Source organism: Ovis canadensis, chromosome 10, assembly GCF_042477335.2.
Source record: "Ovis canadensis isolate MfBH-ARS-UI-01 breed Bighorn chromosome 10, ARS-UI_OviCan_v2, whole genome shotgun sequence".
Classification (NCBI taxonomy): Eukaryota; Metazoa; Chordata; class Mammalia; order Artiodactyla; family Bovidae; genus Ovis; species Ovis canadensis.
In genome coordinates this window covers 45620806-45647803 of record NC_091254.1, presented here as the reverse complement: position 1 = coordinate 45647803, position 26998 = coordinate 45620806, and the positions used below count along the sequence as shown (strand labels likewise).

General features: G+C 44.2%; 1 protein-coding gene across 1 annotated transcript in view; it reads left to right on the top strand.

Moving 5' to 3' along the window:
• Positions 1 to 962: 962 nt before the first annotated feature.
• The window catches only part of MTUS2 (microtubule associated scaffold protein 2), a 368115-nt gene continuing 342079 nt past the window's right edge, over positions 963 to 26998 (top strand). The window contains exons 1-2 of the mRNA XM_069601648.1: positions 963 to 1025; positions 1855 to 1927. The gene's annotated coding sequence lies outside the window, so the exon portion shown is untranslated. The remainder of the gene's footprint in view (positions 1026 to 1854; positions 1928 to 26998) is intronic.

Sequence of the window (26998 nt, the reverse complement as noted above, 5' to 3'; positions counted from 1 at the left end):
TAGTTACAGGTGAACAGCGAAGGGACTCAGCTGTATATATATCCATGTATCCATTCTCCCCCAAACTCCCCTCCTATCCAGGCTGCTACATAACATTGAGCAGAGTTCCCTGAGCAGTAGGTCCTTGTTGGTTTTTCTACTTTAGATATAGAAATGTGTACATGTCCATCCCACGCTCCCTAACTGTCCCTTCTCCCTGTCTACCATAAGTTCGTTCATTCTCTAAGTCTGTGTAGCAGATTGTTTAATAAAGAGGAGACAGGCTGTACTTTATAGAGTAGCACTGTCCAACAGAAATGCAGTGTGAACCACATTAATGTTTCTAGTAGCCATATTAAAAAGGAAAACAGTTGATAGGATGGATTTAAGTATATTTTATTTAACCTAATCCATCTAAAATATTATCTTCAGATAATTGATATTAAAAATACGGAATGAGAAATAGATAGATGGTCTAAAAAGAGGTCAAAAGGTTTATTTTGCAACTGACTGCAAGTTCATACAAAAAAAAAATGCAACTTAACAATAGGAGCTCATTTAACAGGTCTCCTGGTAGGAGGGAAGATTATTTAGGTGCTTTCTGCTCCATTTCAGAAGAAGACACAGCCTGTGAACATGTGGATTTTTGTACACCGGGTGCTCACATGGCCTCTATTCCATTGGTTTTAGTCCCAGCAGCACTGGGCACCCCCATGTGACATCCATAGCAGTGGGGGTGGTTGTGGTGGGGTTCATAGCAGTGGGAGGTGGTGGGGGTGCTGGTTGGGAAGGTCCTGAGATAGACAGGTTACTGAGTATATTATTAAAAATAATGTAATAACATACTTAGCCGAGCGGGAGTTGGCAGTAAATAGGGACCAGGTGGGAAGAAGGAACCAGAAACGTGCTCTCAGCCCTTTCAAATGCTGGAGGTGATTCACTTCTCGTCTTCTAGGTGCCCTGAAGATGCGCTGGGTTGGAATGGAAACAGTTTATACTCAGACTCCCTGATGCTTCTCAGAAAAATGACATGTGCACAGCGATAGGTAGTTCTGAAGATTTAATTGTTTCATGATCACTGGGTTTTCCAATTCTGTCTGTTTTCTTGTTTGGAAAAATGGTAAAATTGTCATTTTTTCCGGTAATAAAATGGTTGAGTAACAGTCATTTTTTATGAGTCAGCCTAATAATAGTAGGCATTCTGTAGTCTCTTGCAGTAGCTTTTGGGAGGAAAATTTGTGTCTTTTCCACCACCTAACAACTATTCTTCTCGCCGGGCAATTTAGAGAGGAAAATAAATTTTGCTGATTTATTTTGAAATATAGTTTTATTAAGGATTTAATTAATATTAATATTGTTAATACTGTAGGATTTATCGTTGCTCTGGCTTTTTATTTCTCCTGAATTCTAAGACTGTAAGAAGCATAACAAGTATAAATTTGGTGCAATTTAAGAAAATTAAGATCTGGAAAATGGACATGATTGTTCATGTATCAGAAGTGTTCTTCCCTTGATAAAAGCCTTAAGTCCTTAAGATCCTTCATTTATATGGTGTATTTAAGAATCGGTTTTCAGATCATTAACTACTTGAGGGATTAAGATAGAAAGAAAATTGAAGTCATGTAATCCATTGAGGATTAATCTGAATGTAAGATTAAGTATCTCTGAAATCCTAGCCAATGGAAAAATGGTGAGTTTATTGAAACAACTCCCATTATGAAGAGCTTATTTGTGGCGCAGTTATTGTCTAGATTCAAGAACTCCTGCACTGACTGTAGCTTCCTAGTGAGATGCGGCAGTGTAGTGAAGTACTGTTTACACATCCCCGGATCCTGCCCCTTTCTTCTGAATTTTCCTGTCCCTTTTCCTTTTAAGGTTTCCACACGTGAATTGTCAACTAGGGCAAATTGTCACCAATGGCAGTAAAACTGGTTTTCTGTGGGTCAAGGTAAGTTCACGTGGATTTCTATTTAATTTATAATTCCACTTGACTGGGACACATAGTTGCCTCTTAAATGTTGTGTGAGACTTCTTGGTACTCCGAGTAAATCGCTGGTGCTGAATTTGGGTAAATATTATTAATGATACAAGTGAATTAAACTGGATTTTCATGTGAAAGCATAATTTAGTTTTGCTTTTTTTAAAATGTGAGAATTATATTCAGACATGTATTGGAACTCCAGTTCAAGCAACGTGTTTTGTTAAGGATTTTAAAATTGAGGAGTGTGTCTATAAAGACATCTCTTTCATAGGGGTAATTAATCTTTTTCAGCGACAAAAGGTTGTGGCGTGGATGTTAACATGTGTTTAATAATATCAGTTGACAGAAATAGGACACGATGATGCAGTCATTTTTAAGGGCTTGCTTTGATTAGAGAATGTGCTTTTTGAGAGAGAAAGACCAGATTGGGAGGGAAAAAGTTAATGAAATGCAAACAGAGTTCATTAAATGACGCAGAGAAGCTTTACTGAACCACCAAGATTGCGGAAGGTTTAAAACATTTGAGACACTTGAGAGACGCTTTCCTGAGGGCTGTTCTAGCCCATATGGCATTTTGTCCACATTTGACAGAAGCATCTCTTCCATGGACCTTTTGCTTCCATCTGATGGAGAATGGCTAGACTGTACTAATTTTTAGAACGAGGTACTTTATTGCCATATGCTGGAAACTTGTAATATAAATAAATTCCCCATCTTTAAGTCATCAAAGTTGCGATAAAAATACAGACAGTTTTTTAAATGATGTGATTGGAGTCCCCTTGAATGTGGTGGCCTTGCACAGTTTACAGCCCTCTGTAAACTGTTGTTTTGTTCTCTGGACAGATTCTAAGGAAGGGAGGCTTTTTATTGAGTTCTGCTGCTTGAAGACAGCAGAAAGAGGTAATAGCTTGGGGTGTGGCTTTGACTGGACACTTGGATTGATTGAAAGAAACTTATCAGAGGGACAGTGGCTACTGTAGGTTTGGAGGCCAGAGGGGTGGCCTGAGTTTTCTAGGCGTAAAACTCAGGAGGGAAAACCTAAACCATGTTTTAAACCAAATTAAGGACCAAGTTAATGCAGTCCTTGGAAGGAAAGTTATGACCAACCTAGACAGCATATTCAAAAGCAGAGATATTACTTTGCCAACAAAGGTCTATCTAGTCAAGGCTATGGTTTTTCCAGTGGTCATGTACGGATGTGAGAGTTGGACTGTGAAGAAAGCTGAGCGCTGAAGAATTGATGCTTTTGAAGTGTGGTGCTGGAGAAGACTCTTGAGAGTCCCTTGGACTGCAAGGAGATCCAACCAGTCCATTCTAAAGGAGATCAGCCCTGGGATTTCTTTGGAAGGAATGATGCTAAAGCTGAAACTCCAGTACTTTGGCCACCTCATGGGAAGAGTTGACTCATTGGAAAAGACTCCGATGCTGGGAGGGATTGGGGGCAGGAGGAGAAGGGGATGACAGAGGATGAGATGGCTGGATGGCATCACTGACTCGATGGACGTGAGTCTGAGTGAACTCCGGGAGTTGGTGATGGACAGGGAGGCCTGGCATGCTGCAATTCATGGGGTCGCAAAGAGTCGGACACGACTGAGCGACTGAACTGAACTGAACCGAACCGAATGCAATTTAGTGATAGAGAATGTGTGCTTCAAATTTCAAGCACTTCTAAGATGCTTTTATCTGTAGATCATCGTCTCTGTAATATTCTTGTTCTTAAGGACTATTTAAACTTGAGTTTTGGCAGGAGAAATATCAATAACCTCAGATACGAAGATGACACCACCCTTATGCTATATCTGATATAGCAGAAAGTGAAGAGGAACTAAAAAGCCTCTTGATGAAAGTGAAAGAGGAGAGTGAAAATGTTGGCTTAAAGCTCAACATTCAGAAAACGAAGATCATGGCATCTGGTCCCATCACTTCATGGGAAATAGATGGGGAAACAGTGGAAACAGTGTCAGACTTTATATTTTGGGGCTCCAAAATCACTGTAGATGGTGATTGCAGCCATGAAATTAAAAGACACTTACTCCTTAGAAGGAAAGTTATGACCAACCTAGATAGCATATTCAAAAGCAGAGATATTACTTTACCATCAAAGGTCCGTCTAGTCAAGGCTATGGTTTTTCCAGTGGTCATGTATGGATGTGAGAGTTGGACTGTGAAGAAAGCTGAGCACCGAAGAACTGATGCTTTTGAAGTGTGGTGTTGGAGAAGACTCTTGAGAGTCCCTTGGACTGCAAGGAGATCCAGCCAGTCCATTCTAAAGGAGATCAACCCTGGGATTTCTTTGGAAGGAATGATGCTAAAGCTGAAACTCCAGTACTTTGGCCACCTCATGCAAAGAGTTGACTCATTGGAAAAGACTTTGATGCTGGGAAGGATTTGGGGCAGGAGGAGAAGGGGACGACGGAGGATGAGATGGCTGGATGACATCACCGACTTGATGGACATGAGTTTGGGTGAACTCCAGGATTTGGTGATGAACAGGGAGGCCTGGTGTGCTGTGATTCATGGGGTCACAAAGAGTCAGACACGACTGAGCAACTGAACTGAATTAAACTGAACTGAAACTTGAGTATTTCCCCAGGAAAACGGAGTTGCCTTCCAAATATTGGGTGTGTCCATAATGGCTGGCTTTTCCTAACTGCTGAGTTTTTGTAATTAATCTTTGGATGAGATAAAAAGCTGTTATGTTGTTGTTAATGGGTGGCTTTTGATTGACAAATACAGGGTAAGAGAGATATAGCAAAGTGTTGGGCCCAGAGAGAGGGCTGCGGGTGGAGCATGTGGCGGATAACTGATATGTAACTGAGATTAAAAAAAGGACAGATAGGTGATGGTGCTAGTGTTCTTGGTAGCTGAGGTCATGGGTAGAGGTCATGGTGATTGTTGGCATGGTCAGGATGGTGGTGGCAGCCACCGGGACGCTGATGAATCATACAGAGGAAAGGACTGGGAAATGGGAGCGAGGCTGGACCATAGACACAAAATATGTGGCCAGGGAAAAAGCTTTTCCTTTCTTGGGTGCTGATGATGGAACTGATTAGAGGGAGCTCCAAGAGGCTTCTCTTTGTGAAGTGATAAACACATGTTACGGTGTCAGTTACCGAGGAAACCCGCTTACTGTAAGAGTAACAGTAAAGAGACCTCAGAACGGCTTCCCTGGTGGTCCAGGGCTTAGACTCTGTGTTCCCTGGTCTGGGAGCCCGGGCTCGATCTCTGGTCGGGAAACTAGCTCCCACACGACACGGCTAGAGGATCCCGCATGTCATAGCATGTCGTAGTGAAGTTGGAAGATCGCACTTGCCTCAACTAAGACTGGGCGCAAAGAAATAAATAAAAGTAAGTATTAGGAAAGAAGAGACCTCAGAAAGTACTTGTAAATCCAGTGAACATTGGTGTTTATTTTCCTTACCCCTGCCAAGGCCTACATTTCTTTCCTGTGTGTGTCGGGGGCAGGTGGGGAGTGGAGGGGGGTTGATCCTCAGAATACAAGGTAGAAGAACACATGATCAATTAAAAGAACTGTTTATGTGATTTATGGAAAGAGGCCCTGGTGTTATTTATATCTGAAACTTCTCTTCCCTGCTCCCACTGTAGGTACATGATTGAAGAAAGAAACGATGTGGATTTTTTTTTTTAATGAGTTCAGCGGCAGAAGGAAAAGGGGAAAGAGGATTAGGGAGGCTTATGTGAGCTAATTCCCCCCTAGATAATTGCTTAGCTGTGTGTTTCACTTTGTTTGTAGATATTATGTTCGATTTTTTTCTTTTCCTTTGGAATACCAAGGAAAGAATGAGAATATGATGTTTGGGGTCTGATATTTGGTACCTGTGACTTTGAGCTAATAATTTCTTGTTTCACTGAGCTCAGATGGTAAAGAACCTGCCTGCAATGTGGGAGACCTGGGTTCTATCCTGGAGTTGGGAAGGTCCTCTGGAGAAGGGAATGGCAACCCACTCCAGTATTCTGGCCTGGAGAATCCCACGGACAGAGGAGCCCAGTGGGCCAACTTCATGGGGTCACAAAGAATCGGACATGACTTAATGACTAACACTTTCATTTTCGTAGGGAGAGTGATATTTACTACTAGGAAAGGTCTGTGAAAACACCAGCTTCATAAATGTTAGAATGAAACAATGATATTTAAGAACAATCCAGCACTCTCATTATCATTAATCTTCATAAATTTGGAGTTGACAAACTTTATCCCTCTGTGATCCAAATAATTGCCTTGACTACTTTAATAAGAGATCCTTTCTGCTGATTATGTAAGGAGGTAGGTCCACTGCAGCAGCAGAGGTGTGGACATACACAGTGGGTTTTTAAACGGCAGTGTTAGTGGCTTATCATATGGTAGAAGGTTTTAGGTTAGGTGCGTAGCACCATGTACATAGCACGTTGCTAAATGGAGTGATGTGACTTTACAGTGTTTAAATGCTGGTTCTGTCTACCATTTTGGTGAGTGCTCACTTGCTTCAGTACTGTGTGAGCCCATGTGTGTGTGTGTGTGTGTGCACGCTCAGTCCCTAAGTCACGTCCAACTCTTTGCCACCCCTTAGACTGTAGCCCACCAGTCTTCTCTGTCTTCATTGTCTTGTTTGTTTATTGAACACTGTATAAGGTAGGTGCTGCCAACACCCTCATTTTCCAGCTCAGAAGTGGTGAGGGTTGAAGCTGGATCTTGCAGCCAGCTATGCCCTTAACCACTGGCCTCTACTGCCTGCCTGGACACGGGACTGGGTTCCCTCCTGAAATTCTTTTTTGTATCGGGAATTTTGTATCCCCTGTTGTATGAAGCTTGATTGTGTCATAGACAGAACTGCTTGAAAATGGAGCACATCATTCTGTCATCAGCAGGCACCAATGGAACAAGGCCAGAGGGATCCTAGGTACAAACATTTGCGGGACTTCCCTCATGGTCTCTTGGTTAGTGCTCTGAGCTTCCATAGCTGGGGCCTGGGTTCAATCCCTGGTTGGGGGACTGAGATCCCATAAACCGCACAGCTTGCCCAAAGGGAAAAGAATACTCGCACCATATAGTGAGATATGAGGAATTGTTGGTTATAATTTGTTTCCTAAAGACCTTAGAGCTTTTTAAAGACTTAATGTTTTTTTCCCGCCCCCCACCAAAGAAAGTCCTGTGAGTCTGAAATATCTAAATGTCAAATAGGACTGAAATACACTGAGATTTTGAATATGTAAAGAAACTTGGCAGTGCACGTATTTTATTTTCTGCATGAAAATGATCCTCAGGAATAGATTAGAAGCACCAGGATATCAAGGTCCATTATTTCAGGGATACTGAGGTTAACCTTTTTCCCAATCCATCTTTTCCTTAGGGAGAAAACATAGGAGTAGAGACCAACCATATTTCAATACTTAAATCTGCAGGCTCAGAGCCCAGAATGTTAGGAAATTGGTTGTTGTTTGGGGTGGGGGGCGCAGAGTCAATAGAAGTCATGTGGACAATCCCATCAAGATGATAAGAATTCTCTTAGTTTTTCTGTTGTCTGTTTTAAATGGTGCATAAGACCGCTCAGTTTTCCATGCACTGCTCTCTCAAACTGTTAGATACATGCTGTCATCCAGCCCTCTAGCTAGGAATTAAATCTGTGTTCTGTTGGATTCGAGGCCAGATTTGATTAAACTAGGTCATCGGGGCACACTCAGAGGGGCCTGGCTCTCACTGGCAGTGTGCCATCTTTGGTAATTAATGGGTAAGCCCGCCAGTAGGCAAATGCAGTGGCTTTGCTCCTGCTATTAGAGACAGATAGCAGGGAACTGTGTAATATTTGAACAGACATCCAGTTTGTGATGAATTACAATAGAAGTCCTGGAAAAGTTCCTGCGTTCCTCACTTTATGTCAGATGAGTTCATCACTTTTAAAATGATCACAGAAATTACAGAAGGATTAAAAATGAATGGGTTATTCAAACGTTTTATGACGTTGCTTTAGCTTGCACATTTTTCATACAATGTGGATTTCCAGCCCCATCTTCCCTCCTGTCAGAAACACTGAGAACCTGTGCGGACCTCAGCCAGTTGCCAGTGGTGTCCTAGGGCAGAAGGTCAGGACTTTGTGCTGAGAGGTCACATGGAGGTCCATTTCTAGCTCTTCTTTTGAAGGTTTAGCTTGGTTCTGTTCAACAATAGGAGCTTGAATTAAATGGCTTTTTAAGATCTCCTTTTGCCTGTGAAGGACTTTGTGTTTAATTCATCCTCAGATTTTTGTGGTTGTTATTCTTTGCACTTAGCATCCTGATTGTTAGAAATGCTGTGTGTATTTAGTGTCCACGTGCTAAGATGGAGACCTTTGTCTAGATGCCAGGAGAGGCAGAAGATGTCCCTGGTGGTTCAGACGGTAAAGAATCCACCTGCAGTGCGAGAGATCCGGATTCCATCCCTGGCTCAGGAAGATCCCCTGGAGAAGGGCATGTCAACCCCCTCCAGTGTTCTTGCCTGGAGGATCCCATGGACAGAGGAGCCTGGTGGGCTACAGTCCATGGGGTGGCAAAGAGACACAAGTGAGCGACTAATGCTTTCACTGTCAACGACAGGAGAATGAATTAAATGGCTTTTCAAGATTTGCTTTTGCCTGAAGAGAACTTTGTGTTTAATTCATCTTCACATTTTCATGGTTGTTATTCATTGTACTTAGCTTCTTGATTATTAGAAATGCTGTCTGTGCTTAGTGTCCAGATGCTAGGATGGGACATTCCTCCAGATGCCAGGAGAGGCAGAACGGCCGTTGCAGAAGTCATTGTCACTCTCTGTGGCTTGAGGAGCAGCCTTGGCACGTGGGGGAGGGAGGGAGGTCTGTGCATTTTGTAATCTTGCTCCTGTAGGTCCAGCTTGTCAACAGAATGTGCGCTCCATGAGGGCTGGCAGCCTGTTTATGCACTGCTATTTTCCTGGCACCTGGACCACTGAACGCCTGACACGTGCTGGGTGCTCGGTGAATGTTTATAGAATGAACAAGGCAACTTGGAAGCTTGTGGCTCTGGGAGGAGGACTCCTTTCTCTTTCATCTCATTTCAAGGAAAGGAAGACTCATGCAGTCCTTCTTTCTACAGCAGAGATATATTGAGAGACCACGGTAAGACCACACTTGGTTTAAGAAACTAGAAAGAGAAAGAAACCTTTATTCATGGCATATGTTACTCAGTGGAAGCCTTGGCTTTGTGGTAGAGCCCCTCATAAGTTGGGTTCTTCTTTATGCTCTTTTGAAAATTGCAGTATAGTTGATTTATGATGTTGATTTACAATGCTGTGTTAGTTTCTTTTTTGGTGTTATTCAGCTGTATCCAACTCTTTGAGACTCCATGGACTGCAGCACCCCAGGCTTCCCTGTCCTTCACCATCTCCCAGAGTTTGCTCAAACTCATGTCCAGTGAATAGGTGATGCCATCCAGCCATCTCATCCTCTGCCGTCCCCTTTTTCTCCTGGCTTCAGTCTTTTCCAGCATCGGGATCTTTTCTAGTGAGTCAGCTCTTCACATCAGATGGCCAAAGTATTGGAGTTTCAGCTTCAGCATCAGTCCTTCCAGTGAATATTCAGGGTTGATTTCCTCTAGGATTGACTAGTTTGATCTCCTTGTGGTCCAGGGGACTCTCAGGAGTCTTCTCCAGCACCACAGTTTGAAAACATCAATTTTTCATCACTCAGCCTTCTTTATGGTTCAGCTCTCACATTCATACATGACTACTGGAAAAACCATAGCTTTGACTGTACAGTCCTTTTGTTGGTATTTACTTACAGGCTAACACCCGGCTTCCTTAGCAGAAATAAAGGATCTTCATGCATGCTGTGGTTCCATGTTTTATTTGTTTTTCTTAGTACATACTCATTTTTTTTTAGGTTAGGTGCATAAATGTTTATCAAACATCTGACTTGTAATATTTACTATGCTCGATGCTGAGAACATAAAAGGAATAAAATTAGGTTTTTGCCTCCTAAGAATTTACAGTCTAATGAGATAGCCTAGTAAGTAAACAGTGTCAAAAGAATGGTTTAAGGGAAGATTACCAGGGAGGCACGGAGATGTGGAGCTCCCAGACTGTGCTCTCTGCATCCTTTCTAGGTCACTTGCAGTGAGTATATTTGGGGGCTGATCAGTATTGGTCTGATGTTAGAATTTTAAATCTGCAGTACCACTTAACAATAGTTGCTGTACTGAAAAATAATTTTAGGTATTCTAAGGACTCCAATAGTCAAAAGAAGTGAATTATACTCAGATAATAGCAACTAGTATGGCAGGAAAAGATACGGATATTTTGGAAATATTTTCAGTAATGGGGGATGTGATCATTGAGTTTAAAAGAAAATTAGTCAGAAGAGTTTTCCAGTAAGCTTTCCAATGAGTTACCATTTCATGACATTCTAGTCCCTTCCAGTTGCTCAGCTGTTGATGAAAGAATTACGTTGGCCCAAATGAGGTAGATGTTGATGGAGGTGGTTTTGCTGTCTCTCCTGGAGACTGTTTGCCACCATCTGGGAACATTTTTGGTCGTCACCCCTGCTTCTTGGCCTCTAGTGTGTACTAGCCAGGACTGCTATCGATCACTCTGTAATGCACGGGACAGTCCCCCATAAAGAATTTTCTGACCCCAAACGTCGGTTGTTGGCAAAGTGGAGATTCTCTGATCTGGATGAATGGACTGTATTTCTTGTATTCACTAGAAAAATTTACAAGGTCCAGAATCAAATGCCCATAAGGATATTTTAAAAAAGATGATTTTGAACAAAAGGGGATTGGAGGCTAAGTGGGGGGTGGGATGGTGACGGTGAATTTTCACTATTAGCCTCTTTTCTTTTTTGGCTTTTCTGCAAATCTTTTTTTTTTTTTTTTTGGTAACAAGCTTGTTTTTATTGGTTAATCTATAAGATAAATTGTTTGATGATCGCTTAGCATGTTTTGGAGACCACCGCTAATGCGTCCGGTGTCTAGCACAGACCCTGTAACAAAGTGCACTGTTAACACACATGTTTCGGATGATTGCGCGGAAGCATGTATTTCTGGAGAGAACATTTTGTTTGTCTTCTATAAATTCCTCTCATTCATCCATGTCGAGCGAAAAGGAGAATGTGCTTCCAGAGTTTATGACAATCATTCCGTAGATCCAGAGAGAGCGTTAGGTCAGTGAAAAAGCAGACAGCTGGCTCCCCAAGAGAGAGACGTTCTCGACTCTCAGCGCAGCTTGTTGGGAAAGCTGAACGGGCAGAAACGCGGCCGAAGTTCAGAAGAGCCCGCTTGGTCTGGAGCCACAGAGGAATCTGCTCCAAGCAGACAGCTGTACTGAAAAGCAAACTCGACACAAGGCTAGGGCAGGAAAGCCAGCAGGCAGGATGTGCCGAACTCAGAGGAGACAGGAGCTCAGCTGAGCGGGTGCACTGCCAACGATGCAGGCTGATGGAGTGAGAGCCACGCAGGACCAGTCTTGGGGACCCACCAGTGCAGATTCTGTTGACAGAAGCTATTGAAACATGTATATTACCATATGTGAAATAGATGACCAGTCCAAGTTCGATGCATGAAAGAGGGCACTCAAAGCCAGTGCACTGGGATAACCCAGAGGGATGGGATGGGGAGGGAGGTGGGAGGGGGTTTCAGGACGGGGGACCCATGTACACCCATGGCTGATTCATGTCAGTGTATGGCAAAAAAACACTACAGTATTGTAAGGTAGTTAGCCTCCAATTAAAAAAAAAAGCTATTCCAGTTTCCCTCCATGAACCCTTTGCTCCAGCCACGTTTCCCTGTCGGTTCTCCAGACACGCCTTTCCCTGCCTGCTCACCATGTCCTTCAGTCTGGAATCCATTCGCTCTCTCCTCTATGCCTTCGGGTTTTCTCTTACGAAATCCAGCTCGGGTTCTTGGCCCTTCGTGAATCCCTCCGTGAGTTTTTCTGCATCAGAAATCTTCACCCGTCTGCACCCCCCACCCCATCTCTACTCCTCCAGATTCAGGAGGCAACTTGCAGGCCTGGATTATCACCAGGGCTTCCGGGTGGCTGCCATCAGCTCATTGTATCTGGATCCTAAGTCCCAGGATTGGGCTGGGTAGAGATATGGAGAAAACCAGGAGGACGCACTCTATAGAAACTTCACGTGTTTAAAAAAAAAAATCATCTGGGGAGTAATTCATCTTTCTGTGGTTGTTGAAGCCAACACTAGGGACAGAACAGCATCCCCCTTCTGGCCACAGGAGCCCATTGGAAGAACGCCCTCCAGGCAAGGGATTTTGGCCAGAGTCTGAACATAGCCACCTGCCTGCTGGTGTAAGATTTGAGTGAAGGTTCTGACAGTCCCTGGGCTTCCCTGGTGACCCAGACAGTAGAGAATCTGCCTGCCATGCAGGAAACCTGAGTTTGATCCCTGGGTTGGGAAGATCCCCCGGAGAAGGAAGCGGCAACCCACTCCAGTATTCTTGCCTGGAGAATTCCGTGGACAGAGGAGACTGGTGGGCTATATATAGTCCAGGGATCGAAGAGAGTCGGACACGACTGAATGACTAACACTTTCACTTTTACACTCTGACCATCCCTGCAGACAAAGAAGGGATGTGAAGGAGGCCTTATAATGTGTCTGCAAACCCCAGACCCAGAGGCAGACAGAAATGTAACTGCCAGCCTGGCATTAGGACAGGGAAAGTCCACCCTCCCCACTCCTTGTACAGGACCCCGTCTCATGGTTTTGGACATGGTTGGAAGGCACCAGTGCTTGTTTTCTTAGAGTCCAGTTTCAGCAGGGAAAGTGTGTGGGTCTTGTCTTGGCCACGAGCTCAGGAGAGAGAACTCGCTTGCTCATTGGCCAGAGCCCACTCCCCAACCCCCCCCCAACCCCCCACCCCCCCCCCGGCCAGGTGCTCCTGTTGGGCTCACCAGGGACCCCCCTCTCCGCTTTCAGGCTGGAACCTTGCAATATTGTGCAGAATGCCCAAGAGCAGTGGATTGTGATCAGTTCTGTTTAGAAGAACAGTGTTCCAAGCAGAAATTGCCCAGAGGGTATGCTTAACATTAACATGTCAAGCAGTAGAAAGCGGAAGAGACTTGTGAAAATGAAGCTTAATTTTGCTACAGAGAACTCTTATTCTTTCTGCTGCAATTTTTTAAAGGATGCCTCTGAACCATCCCAGAGGTCGGTCTTTAGACAGTTGATTCATTTTACAGCAAAAATTCAGATCCATTAAAATTAAAGCCTCCTGCTGGGTGTTAAAATTTCAGATTATTACAGATACTTGTTTTCTATTCATATGAGACCACTGGGAAGAGAAGATTTACCTTGATATCTGTCTTCAGAATATTCAGTTACCTGTTTACCACAGTTCCATTTATTTCTGGGTGAAAATTTCCCCTTTTTGTGTGCAGTTGAGTATGTCTCTAAGTTGCCAAAGAGGAGTGGAATATCGCTATTAAATTCGGATGATCATTTATTTGCAAGTTAAAACGTCTTCTGAAAAGGATGAAAGCTTATTCTTGCCTGAAGCTTGTTTGCTCCATGAGAGCTGGGAGGTGTCTCTGAGGGCTGTTTCTATGCTGTGTTTCTGCCTGCGTCTCAGCAGTGAGGTATATTCCTATTCTAGAGAAAACCTCTGCTTATGTTGGTATAGGAAGTAGAGAAAACTGAGGAAGTGTGTCTGGAGTGGACCTCCAGGAATAAAAAAAGCCCATTCGTGTTTGCGTAGTTTAAATGCAGGGCTAGTAATACTGAGAGTCTGAACTGTGTTTTTAAATGCCATCATGTAAGCACATGCATTTGTGCCTTGACATCGATGGAATTAATCTTGAATGACTGAGTGTGCCTGAAAGCTTTGGGGAATCTGATCCACCAAGAGAGGAAATTCGAATACTTGTTTAAAAAACACTGTCATTTGTATTTGTGTCTGTGTGTATATATACACACACACACATAAGTATACATGTATGTATACACACATATACATACATACACATGTTTATGTGTATACACAGACATAGACATGTGTATGTGTGTATGTACACACACATGCATATACACATGTCTGTGTGTGTATGTGCACACACATGTATATACACGTGTCTATGTGTGTATGTACACAAACATTATCTATGTGTGCTCAGTTGTGTCCGACTCTTTGTGACTATGTGGACTGTAGCCCGCCAGGCTCGTCTGTCCATGGAATTCTCCAGGCAAAAGTACTGGAGTGGGAAGCTGTTTCCTTTTCCAGGGTATCTTCCCAACTCAGGGATGGAATCCAGGTCTCCTGCATTGCAGGCAGATTCTTTACCGCCTGAGCCACCCTAAATTAACCTTCATAAAATAGATAAGTGGCTTATAAAACAGAAACTGACTATCATAGTAACAAGTGAAAGTGCTTGCTCTGAATACAATGAATACAAGAAAGTGGCAGCATTGATGTGGTTTCTCCTGTTCCATGTATGAGAGTTTTCTTAGCCAGTGGTGCAGGGGGGGTGGGGGCGCGGATGACAAGAAGCTGGACAGAAATCCAGCATCACCAAGATGATTTAAATGTGGATTTAGAGCTGTGACTGTAACACTGTATCTTGTCCTAGTCGGATATGATGTTATACTAGCTACTGGTCAGAATACAGGTATGTACAATTTATAAATAACTGAGCGCACACATGTTGGGGGACGCACGCTCAAAGTGTCTTAAACGGTGGTGGTGTCTGCTTAAGAAAGCTCAGTGCCTGCTGCTAAGGGTCCTGTTGTTCAGAAATGTGGGCCCTAAACGGGGGACTCTTTTAGAAATGGACACGCTCAGGCCCTCACCTCTGACCCCTAGAATCAGCATCTGCATCTCAGGCTCACAGGTGACTTGTAAGCACGTTATGGTTTGGGATGGCTGAGTGGTTAAGGCATTGGAGTTGAAATTCTACGGGGTCTCCTGGTGTAGGTTTGAACCCTGCTCCCTGCAGAAGTGGCTGGCATTGAAGACTTCCTTGGCTTTGAGAATCTGCCTGCCACACGAGAGACCTGGGTTTGATCTCTGGGTTGGGAAGATTTCCCTGGAGAAGGAAATGGCAACCCACTCCAGTTTTCTTACCTGGAGAATTCCATGGACAGAGGAGCTTGGCAGGCTACAGTCCATGGATTCCAGAAGAGTTGGTTCAGATATGACTGAGCAATTAACACTTAAGGTTTGGGAAGCGCTACTCTAGGACTCGTTTTATGACAAACGTCTTCTGGGCTTTTGACATCAGGGGGTGATTCTGTGATTTCCCCACACAGGGAAGTGTGGAATTTTTAAACAAGTTCTGTTTTGAATCTTCCTTCTGTCACTTACGACCTTGACCTCAGAGAGCTCCCTGAGTGTCCAAACTCCATGTCCACATCTGTGAAGTAGAGAGAAGTCAGGCACGTTGCATGTTGAGTTGGCCCACGAGATGCTCCTGGAGTAAATGGATGACCACCTGCGTCCCACAGTCTCAGATCTCTCTCTTGCACTCACGTGACCCAAACTCAGGCCAGCTCAGAGAAACGCATGCTGAGGCTGACACGTCCTGTGGCCCCAGCTGGCAGCCGGCTGGACTGGACTTCTGCAAGGACCTGCCCCAGCTGAGCAGGTAGAGCAGCCGGGAGGAAGGGCAGGCGGCAGGTAGGAAGCCCGGCAATTGCATCGTCAGCTGGAGGCTGGCTGGGCCAGCAGCAGTGGTGGTGGTGGTGCTGAGGTCTGCAGTTGTTGCATCTGCTGCCTGGGCCTGGAACTCTGCCCTTTATCTGGGGAAATCTCTCTGACAAATTTGTTTACAGAATATCAAGTGCATTTATCGGTGAGCCAGCTAATCTGGAAATAGCCTAAGGAAGACTTATATGAAACAACTGCTTTCCCTGGCCATGGAACAGAGTCCTTTCCCCTCCAGAAGAGTGCTATTTAGCATCTTTGTTTGCTTTCTGCTGTGGTTTTTGTTAAGTTGCAAATATGTCTCGAACTTCAGTCCCTGTTTAAATGGAAGGAGATGGGTAGAGTGGACAATGCCCAATAACAGTAACAACAACAGGTGAACACAAAAACAAACCTCAGGACCAGAAGAGGTGCTTCTGCAGAGGGAGGCTCTGTTGTGTGTGGAGGGCTGGTGGGGCGGGGCTGGAAACGTCCCGGGAGCCCATGCTTCCCAAAGCACATAGTTCTCACCGTGAACTTACCAGGTGGATATTGTCACTGAGTCCATTCTATTGACAGTTAAACTGAGAGTCATGTAGAGTTGCTCGCCCAGAGTCACACAACTAATAGGAAACGGAGCTGAAGTTGAACCAGGCATCCTGGCTCTTGAACCCAGCTCTCAGCCACGGAGTCAAAACATCTGAGCCTGTTAGCCACTGACTCTGTAAGGAGCTTTTGACATTTTCTGAGGCCGCTGGTGTCCATTTGCCTGGATCCCTTGGGAAGGGAGGACCTTGGTGTTGAGGGTATTGAGACAAGGTTGAATTTGGTGCTGGAGAAGACTCTTGAGAGTCCCTTGGACTGCATGGAGATCACACTAGTCAATCATAAGGGAAATCAGTCCTGAATATTCATCGGGAGGACTGAAGCTAAAGCTGAAACTCTAGTACTTTGGCCACCTGATGCGAAGAGCTGACTCATTGGAAAAGACCCTGATGCTGGGAAAGATTGAAGGCAGGAGGAGAGGGGGCAACAGAGGACAAAATGGTTGGATGACATCACCGATTCGATGGACATGAGTTTGAGTAAACTCTGGGAGTTGGTGATGGACAGGGAAGCCTGGCTTGCTACAGTCCACGGGGTCGCAAAGAGTTGGTCACAACTGAGCAACTGAACTGAACTGATGTGAAGAGCCAACTCATTGGAAAAGACCCTGATGCTGGGAAAGATTGAGATCAGGAGAAGGAGGCGGCAGAGGATGAGATAGTTGGATGGCATCATTGGCTCACTGGCTGTGAATTTGAGCAACCTCCGGGAGATAGTGAAAGACAGGGAAGCCTGGCATGCTGTGGTCCATGGGGTCGCAAAGAGTTGGACACAACTGAGTGACTTACCAACAGCTGTTTCAAAGAGCCGCTCTGGGGTATCAGATCAGCAATTTCTTGTAGGGAATGTCGTCACATTTTCCCTCTGCACTGATGCTCTGAATAAGATGTTGCTGCCTCCATTGTATATTATGAGAATCTGAGGCCCAGTGGGGTAGGAACCAGGGTGGACTTCCCCCTGCCCTGCCCTGATGCCTTTGTCAAGCCTGCAAGGCTCGGGTGAGGCCTGTGAGCTGCTAGGAGCATGTCCTGGGCTGGGTGTCTGTGGACCATCCCCAGACCTGCCTGGCCTGGCTGGATTCTTCCAAGACACCACAAACCAAAAGGACTTGGGGGCCATTTAGGAACCTCATCCCCGCAGCATAGTCCTTTCTGTGGGAATGTGTGTGTACAGACCCCTTGTGAGCTGGGCTTGTCTATGAGATACTCTGCTTTCTAGGACTCGGAGTCCACGAGGCGGATGCTGGCTTCCTTAGCCCCGTGCCTGTGGCCTTCTTGCCAGCTTCCAAGCTATAGTAATGAAAGTGTTTCTGAGTTAGCAGCACTCACTGTAAGGCAGAGGACAAGTAGCTACTATTCAGCTTAACTACGGAGGTAAAGCTTTATTTTCGTGAAACACATCATCTTTTTACAGGCATGGGGTAGATCATCTTGTAACAGGTTTGACAAAGACTGTGTTTATTTACGGAGCATTGCAGAGAAACATCACATGGAGAGACGAGATCTAGGACAGGAAATGCATTTGTTGCCCAAGAAAAAAACATTCCTGTCGGAAAACAGTCTGCTGGGAGGGTGGGGGGTGTGGTGGGGAGCGGCACACAAGCCTTCCTAGTCACTCTCCCCGAACTTGACAAGAGACAGACGGGGGAGTCTTATTTCAGAATTAATCTTACTGATTAATAAACTTCATTCTGCTTACTTTTGTGGTAAAACCTTGAGCCTGGAGAGAGGCGGTGTTAGGGGGAGGGATCTAAATTACATTTAGTTGTGATCAGTTAGGCAAAGTGGCAGATAGCTTCGACAAGAGGGTTTAGAATTTGCTTAATCGCTGTTTGCTACGATGGTCTGCCATCTATAACGAAAGCTCCCATTTGGAAATGCAATCAAAATAGTATTTTAGGTAAAGAATCTGCCTGCAATGCAGGAGACTTGGGTTTGATCCCTGGGTTGGGAAGAGCCCCTGGAGAAGGGAATGGCAACCCACTCCAGTATTCTTGCCTGAAAAATCTCAAGAACAGATAGGAGCCTGGTGGGCTACAGTCTATAGGATCACAAAGAATCAGACATGAGTGAGCGACTTAACACTATTTTTTTCTGCATTCTGTAAGGAAAACTCTCATTTGGGAATACAATAAAAACAATCTTCCTAGATTTTTTTGAGGATCCTCCTCCCTTAGGCAAGTACCGTTGTTTCTTCTTTCCAGGTAACTATTTTAATTTTCTGTGAAATAAGGAAACAACTGGTTTGTTAGAAGAGACATGAGTCAGCATTCCTCGCAGGCAGCCCTTTGTCGGCTTTTCTGCGAGAATCCAGGAGTTTGATTTTCTTCCTCCTAAAAGGATAGTGTGGTCTGAAAAGACGTGAGCAGAGAACACCTGAGGATGTTCACCCACCCGAGTGGGTGCCATCCCTTGAGCTGAGTGGCCTGGATGAGAGATTTAGACTAGGAACTAGATGTTTTCAGACGCCGCTTGTGTCAGACACCACAGACTCCACTTGTGAAACTGGAGGAGAGATGTAGTGAAAGAGCAGGGAGATTGGGTCAGGGCTGGGCCGTCCCGCCTTCAGTCCTAAGAAGAGGGCAGACAGCAGAGTGCGTCCTCACACCGCACCGCCCGGCTCCCCACTTTAGCGTGAACCAGACGTATTTTGGGCTGAGCCCTTCAGCGCCGGGTGAAGGTTTGCAGTCTGGTGGATTCCTTTTCTCTCCCCACCGCTTCTCCCTGTGTGCTGGATGCTGCTGGATGTGGCACCAATTCCAGAACGACAAGACGTTCTGACGTCGCTTTAAGAAAAATGCACTCAGTTCCACGTATATGTGTTGATTTACAATATTTGTTTTTCTCTTTCTGACTTAATCAGTCTTTAAGGAACCTTTAAAAAAATGGTATGAAAGGAAAGTGTTAGTCTGTCAGTCGTGTCCGACTCTTGGTGACCCTATGGACCCTCCAGGCTCCTCTGCCCATGGGGTTCTCCAGGGGAGTGGGTTGCCATTTCCTCTTCCAGGGGATCGTCCCGATCCGGGGATCCAACCCACCTCTCTTGCATCGGCGGGTGGGTTCTTTACCACTGTCGCCACCTGGGAGCATGTGCGTAGGTTATATGCAGATACCATATCGCTTTACTTAAGGGACTTGAGCACCTGTGCATTTTGATACCCAAGGGAGCCCTGGAACCAGTCCCTTGCAGATACCAAGGGACACCTGTACTTCCACGAGGTTGTGGAAGAATCTGGAAAGGAGATGGATACTCTGCGTGTCCAGTAGGCTGCGTTTATGAAAGGGAGTGGCTCTGGAAGTTTGAAGGGAGGCGTGACCACATGGGACCCTTCTATTGGGAAAGTGGTTTCCTGGTTTCCTGATCTGTCCCTGTAGATTGCCAGAGGACTCCCTGTGGGTTCTCTCCCTTGGGTTTTTCTTGCAGCCCTCTTCACTGTACACACCCAGCTCCCAAAAGTAGGTGGGAAAGAAAACCCTTTTTATTTTCATCCTTAACATAGGAGAGAGAGGCTAACATTTATAAAAGGACTTAATCAGAAGTAGACCATGCTCCAAGCACATCCTCTCCCCACCCTACACTTGACCTTTTTTTTTTTTTTTTAAAAATATTGAGTTAAGCAGCATGCGAGCTCTTTCATTGCGGTGCTTGGGCTCCAGTGCGTACGGGCCTCAGTAGCTGCAGCCAGCAGGCTTGGTTGCTATGAGACATTAGTTCTACATCCAGGAATTGAACTGTGTTCCCTGCATTGCCAGGTGGATTCTTAACCACTGGACCACCGCGGAAGTTCCCCCACGTTTGACTTTAATGTGCATGTATGACAAGGAAAGTAACACAAATCAATCTGAGTGGAATTATTTAACAATACTGGTGGCTTTGCTGGTTTGAAATTTGGAAAGCATTCGTTTGGGGTGACACCTGATAAGATATACACAAATCCCAGATGATTAAATAGTGAAGACCAACAATTAAACATTAGAAAAACCAGAAGAAAACAATGTGATATTCACGAGGCCCCTGGAGGGTAGATGACTTTCAAGGATGAGAAGCAATCAATTGAAGTCATAAAAGTGAAATCATCTGATGTGAGAACAAAACATAGCCAGAGTGGGAAGTATTAATATATTGACTGCAGGTATGATCAAGTACTAATGTTTGTTATACAAAGAGCTTATCTAGGTTGATAAATAGTAAATGAGTGGGAAAAATGAACAGTTTGGGAGAAGTGGAGCTGATATACCTATGGAAATAGGTCACTTTCAGTGGAATCAAACAGATGCTGATGGAAGAAGCTACAAATTTTATCTACTACATTGGAGACACTCAATGAAAATAATACTTTGGGCTGGCAAAGATACACTCTGGTATGTATTTGGTTGTGCTGTAAATCACTGTAAAATTTTTAGAAAGCAGTTTGACAGCAATCCCCAAATCAATAAAGGCATGAATATCTGGTGACTTAAGGGTCTCACTTCTGGGAATTTACCTGAAGGAGACAGTACAAAAAGAAAACCATTTGATACACAGAATGTTTGTTGTAGTTTCTCTTGTAATTGTGGAAAGTGGAAACAGTTTAGAAGCTAAGAGAGCGAGACACATCTCCTGCATGAATTCTAAAGTCATTAAAAGTGATTTTGAAGATGAGCATAACATGGAAAAGGTTTATGATGTTGACTGAAAAATAGAAATACTCTTTGTATACAAAAGGACTTCAACTAAACATGTATGAAAGGCGAAGAAATATGTAATAATAGATATTTCTTATAGGAGTGATGGTGCTAACATTTGCATTATAGTTTCAAGCTATGTGTTTAAGTAATTATCATTACAAAGGGTGATCAGAAAGAAGAAGAAACTGCAGAATTTATGAACATGTAAAAGTCATTTGCAGGGAACCTGCCCTCCTGTTTCTGCACATTCCAGTTCTGTGTAAAAGGGAACTTTGATAGTAAAAGTGAAAGTCACTCAGTCGTGTCCAGTTCTTTGGGACCCCATGGACTATAGCCTACCAGGCTCCTCCGTCCCTGGGATTTTCCAGGCAAGAGTACTGGAGTGGGTTGCCATTTCCTTCTCCAGGGGACCTTCCCAACCCAGGGATCAAACCCACGTCTCCAGCATTGCAGGCAGATGCTTTACCGTCTGAGCCACCAGGGAAGACTTGATAGTAAAGTCCCATCTTTATCCACAGATAGTTAAAGCAGAGCCCCAGGCTCATAGAATTCAAACCATCTTCTGCTTTCCCACCCACCTCCAGCTTCCCTCTCATCTCCTAAGTGGTTGGTTTCCTTGACCCTCAGGAACTAGCCTAGAGGCTGTTTTATCCTCCAGACAAATGACTATCTCCGTATTAAAATCCACTCCTTTTTCTGATTAACAATTTCAAGTTCTGTGGAGCCTTCCCACTCAGTTACAGTTTGTGGGTTTGAGGACACACCTTGCCCCTGGATAGACATGGATCACCGCCTAGCCCAGTGGCTCTACCCTGGGTCCTTGTGCAGGGATCCACAGTCCCCTTAGAGGTGTGTGTTCCGCAAGTTTTGCAAACCTTCTAACATAGCCCAGGGTTTAGGGGCTTTGACCTTGGAGGTTAATACTAACCACATTGCAGGCTTCTGTTCCTTGGTGGCGGTGGGTGCAAAGTAAGCTTTGTGCACCTGTCTCCATGTTTGCCTGGAGTAGGCTTTCCAGAGGGGAAAAGAGAACTCATTTTTAGCAGAATAATGTTTCACAAGTGCCGCAAGGATTTTACGTTCTACTAGAAAATATGAAATTGACTTTCATGTCTGGTCATATCTGATTACATGAACCTCATTCTGTTATATGATATTGTATCTATAGTATTCAATATTCTTCAAGGATATGAATGTTAATAGCTGTATAGTTTTCCATAGCTTTACTGAACAATAATATCTTCTACAAATTCCCTCTTGTTGGACATTTTATATTGTTTCTAATGATTTGGCAGTTCAGCTATGCCTGAGATGAACATTTTCACATACAAATCTTTTTCCACATCTCTGAATCTCTGTAAGATAGATTCTTAGATTTAGAATTACAGATGAAAGGGTGAGTCTTTAAAAGGATCAGGTTATCATGCCAGCTTGTGATAAGGACACATCTGTGAATAATTTGCCTCTTCACAGGCCATGCCTGCCCTATTCTTATCCATTCTGTGTTTATATTCCCCTGGAAACCCACATAATTGTAAACCTATAGCTCCCTCCTACTCTGCATCACTTTCAAAAGTAGTATGCCATCTTCCTCCATCTGATTGATTCCTCCATTTCTGATTGAAATTGCCTTGGAAATCAATATTACGGAATAAAAATGTCTAATGTTGTAATATGGAACTAGAGATAAAGAAAACTAGTATGACAGTCTTTAAGTGTATTTACCTAGAAATTAAGCTTTAAGTTAGTGCAGCCCTGAAAGTGAAAGTGAACTTGGCAAAAACACACGTGTGACATGGAGAAAAAACACAAGCTTAATCTATCCTTTTGCTAATTGTAAGGGTGTGTGTTTGATCATTCCATTTTTCATTTATTCAGCAAATACATAGTGAATTCTTATTACATACCAGATATCATATGTAGTGTCTAGAGAAAAATACATCTATTTTGGCTTTTTATATCATTTCTAAAATGTTGAAGGCGTTTTGTTGTTCATGCACTGAGTTGTGTCTGACTCTTTCGCAACCCCGTGGACTGTAACCCACCCGCATGGCCGGCATATTCTTTGCCACTGAACCACCAAGGAAGCCCTGAAGACGTTTTAAGGCAACATAGAAGTAGCATTCATCATCTGGACTAAGGGCTGTGTGTGTGTGTGTGTGTGTGTGTGTGTGTGTGTGTGCGTGTTATCAGAGCTAGCTGTGCCGTTAAGAAAGATGCTGTTTGGACTGGTCTAGGTCTCCCTGTCATCCATAGGATTTCTCTCTAATAGAAAAGATGAATATCATGAAGAGGGAATGACCGTGACTTATTATTTGTAGATAGAAGTTACTTGTGTCTGTGTATTGGAAACCAATTCTGACAGTTTTACCTCCTCCTGAAATCTCTTGGGGACTCATTGACTCTGTTGCTGAAATGAGCCTAATAAAGCTGATTTGCCACTGTGTACTACAGGATTCTGAAGAAGCAAACGTGTAGCCACCAAATAAAAAACAAAACTGTTGCAACAACAACAAAAGAAATTGACTTTTAGCCTCCAGCCCTCATACAGTCCTTCTTTGGAGTTTAGAAGTCATGAGTTGTGTGTGTGTGTGTGTGTGTTAGCCACTCTGTCGTGTCCGACTCTTTGCAACCCCATGGACTTTAGTCCTCCAGGCCTCTCTGTCCATGGAATTTTCCAGGCAAGGATGCTGGAGTGGGTTGCCATTTCCTTCTCCAGAGTCACTGGTTAGGAGTCACTAATTACATCCTTGAGGCTCTGATTTTCTTCTTCTGCCGCTTTGCACATTTGTGAGAATCTGTAAAGATTCATTTAGGTGACCTAACCGTCCTCGCCTCTTCCCCTGTATATTCACCAATGTAGGAAGTTTTCTTATAAACATCTTCCAGTTGTAAGTTCACAATGCAACAAATGTAATCATACAGTAACTACAGGGTAACCATGGCAGGTATCTGGTCCACTTAGAGTAAAAGGGGGGTGGCATTGTTTCCTGCACTATTTTTTGCAGAGGACAAGGTTAGCCTGCTTTCCAGTTATTGGGCCAACCTACATAGATAAAAGGTTGGCCATGTTCATATCTGGACGGGAGAGCTCTGTGCTGTGAGAATGTGTCAAGGCACGTGCTTGGCACCTGTAGCTACCGAAATTCCCAGGCTTCCTGGTTCATCAGCAGCTGTACTGGTTGGTCGGGTGAGGAATGTCTGCTACAATTTACTAGGTTTCTAATTTGCTAGTTAGCCTTGTCACTGCTAACTGGGTCCCACTCGGCATCTGAGTGGTTTGATGGAACAGAAAGGCTGAAAGGGGGGTGGATGTGGGTATAGGAGGTTGAAGGATACAGTCGTTTCTTAGACACTGACTTCATTCATTTATTCAGTATTTATTTACTGAGTCCTTATTATTTGTTATCAATAACCTTGTGTTCCTTTTCCACTGTCTGCACTTAGCTCTAAGCAGGCCAACCAAACTAATTAGAAAAGGGCATTGATTAACTTTTGGAACTCTATCCAGCCCTCATGGGTACCATTTTAAAGACCTGTGTTATGTTTCCTGGTGGTGCTTTTGTCTTGCCAGTGAATATTGCTGGTCACCAAGAGACGCAAGTTTGACGATGGGTGGCTTGGTCAGTTCATTACCATCTCTGGAAAGCGCATTTCAGGTTCTTGCACTTCTTTTTCTTTTTTGACAAGGAAGGGCAGCAGCGTGAATTAGTATTCCATTTCATGATAATCTAACGGAATAAGAGCTTTATGTTCTGTTGGGTTCGTTTCTCTAAGAGTTTATCCTCTGAGTGATTAAGCACAGTGTCTAATGGAGAGTGTCCCATGAAAACGTTGAAGGGAATGAGCTTTGTTGTGTCCTCAGAACTAAACAAAGCAATAGGAGGGTGCCAGCTATCAACACAGCAGGGGTCTCCAGTACAGAGAAGGACAGGGGAAAAGGTGTTCATTTCTCCTTAAAATAGCTTCTAAAACTAAAACCGTGTTTCCTGCAGTGCTGTGTGTGGGCAGGCAGGAATTAGAAGGAATGGAATATTCTTGGGGTTCAGGAAAATATTTTGAGCCAAAATAAGCCTGAGAGGTGTGGACTTTAAGTGAGCTTATGGTATACTTGTACTTGGTCACTTCAGTTGTGCCTGACTCTTTGCTACCCCATGGACTGTAGCCTGGCAGGCTCCTTTGTCTGTGGGATTCTCCAGGCAAGAGTGCTGGAGTGGGTTGCCACGCTTCCTTCCATGGGATCTTCTCCAGCCAGGGACTGAACCCGCAAATCCTGTACCTTCCTACATTGCAGACAGGTTCTTTACCTCTGGGCCGCTGGGGAAGCCCATTGTCTCCTGGAGGTGGTAGTGTTTCTAATGACATTATATAGGCTGCCTCCATCCCTCTTTTGAAGTGAGATAAAAAATTAACAGACAGTGAGCGTGGCAATTTCAGGCTGTAAACGTGTCAACATGAGTGCGCTGTGTCCTCTATGCTCCTAGGAGGAGTATGGGTGTGGGGTGGTGGGGGGAAAAGGCGAGAAAGCTTTGTAGGGGCACGCCGGACCGATGTTTCAGGACCAGCAGCATGGAGCCCTGAATCCAGTGTCTTAGGATAAAGCCTAAACTGTTTTATAATTTATAACCCAGCTCTTTTGGTTACCTGCAAAGAATTAGGGGACTTTTGCTCCCAGCCTTATGAGAAAAGTGTAATAACAAGCAGGTGAGCAAAACAAAAAATTTTAAAAAGGCCATTCTGTTTTTTCCCCCCACCATTTAGTAGTTTTCAAACAAGTCATCATTGATAAAAATAGCAGTTAATATTCATTGAATTAATAGCTAAAGACCATGGCTTTTAAGGGCTTCCCGGGTGGCTCTAGTGGTAAAGAATCTGCCTGCCAATCCAGGAGACACGGGTTTGATCCCTGGGTTGGGAAGATCCCTTGGAGGAGGAAATGGCAACCTACTCCAGTATTCTTGCCTGGAGAATCCTGTGGACAGAGGAGCCTGGCAGGCTATAGTCCATCGGGTCACAAAGTGTTGGATGCGACTGAGCGCGTGCACGCACGCGCGCGCGCGCACACACACACACACACACACACGACTTTAAAAACCCTATCGTAGTACTATAATGACCAAGTGAAAGTGAAAGTCGCTCAGTCGTCCTTGACTCTCTGTGACCCCATTGACTGTACAGTCCATGGAATTCTCCAGGTCAGTATTCTGGAGTGGATAGCCTTTCCCTTCCGCAGGGGATCTTCCCAACCTAGGGTTCAAACCCAAGTCTCCTGCATTGCAGACGGATCTTTACCAGCTGAGCCACCAGGAAGCCCAAGAATACTGTAGTGAGTAGCCTATCCCTTCTCCAGAAGATCTTCCTGATCCAGGAATCAAACTGGAGTCTTTTGCATTGCAGGCAGATTCTTTACCAACTGAGCTACCAGGGAATCCCTCGATGACCAAACTGGAAAAAAAAAAAAAAAAAATTAAAAGGTGTGGGCCTGAAATTTTGCTTGGTCAAGAAGTTGTAGGGTTTTAAACTCACTAAACAAAAACACTACACTCCGATTCTTCACACCTAAGATGCCAGTTCCTTTAGGACTTCTGGGCATTTTCATTCTCTTCTGGGAAAAATTGGGTGATTCCTTAGAGAGAGAAGCTCAGGCTGGTGATGACAAATCTGAACCATGGTTATAAGTTCGAGAGCAACAGTTTAGTTTCATTGCGTTGTCCTTTTATTTTAAACATTTGCTTTTGCCCCCTTCTGTGTAGTTGACGGTTACTGGAATTTTTTGGTAGACACAGTTACTTTTGGACACCATGAAAGCATGTTTGTACTCTTCACTTAAAAATTTGAAATAAAATATAAAAAGCTTTCAAGTGACTAAAGCTACAGAGGTGTATGCACGTGCCTCTCTGTGTGTCTGAGTGTGTCTGTTTAGCAGCGTATGCTGTCTGTGAAGCAGTTGATAGCTCATGGTGCAAATTGTAACAATTATAAGAATTACAGGTATAGCTTCCAGGGTCCCTGAGACTGCTAAGTAGCTCTGGGTTGGGATTCAGAAATCTGTGTTTCTCATTAAGTACTGGTAAAGATTGGGTTGCCCGTGACACAAAGGCCTGGGATTTATTTATTTAATCCGGCCTCAGGGCATGCAGGATCTTAGTTC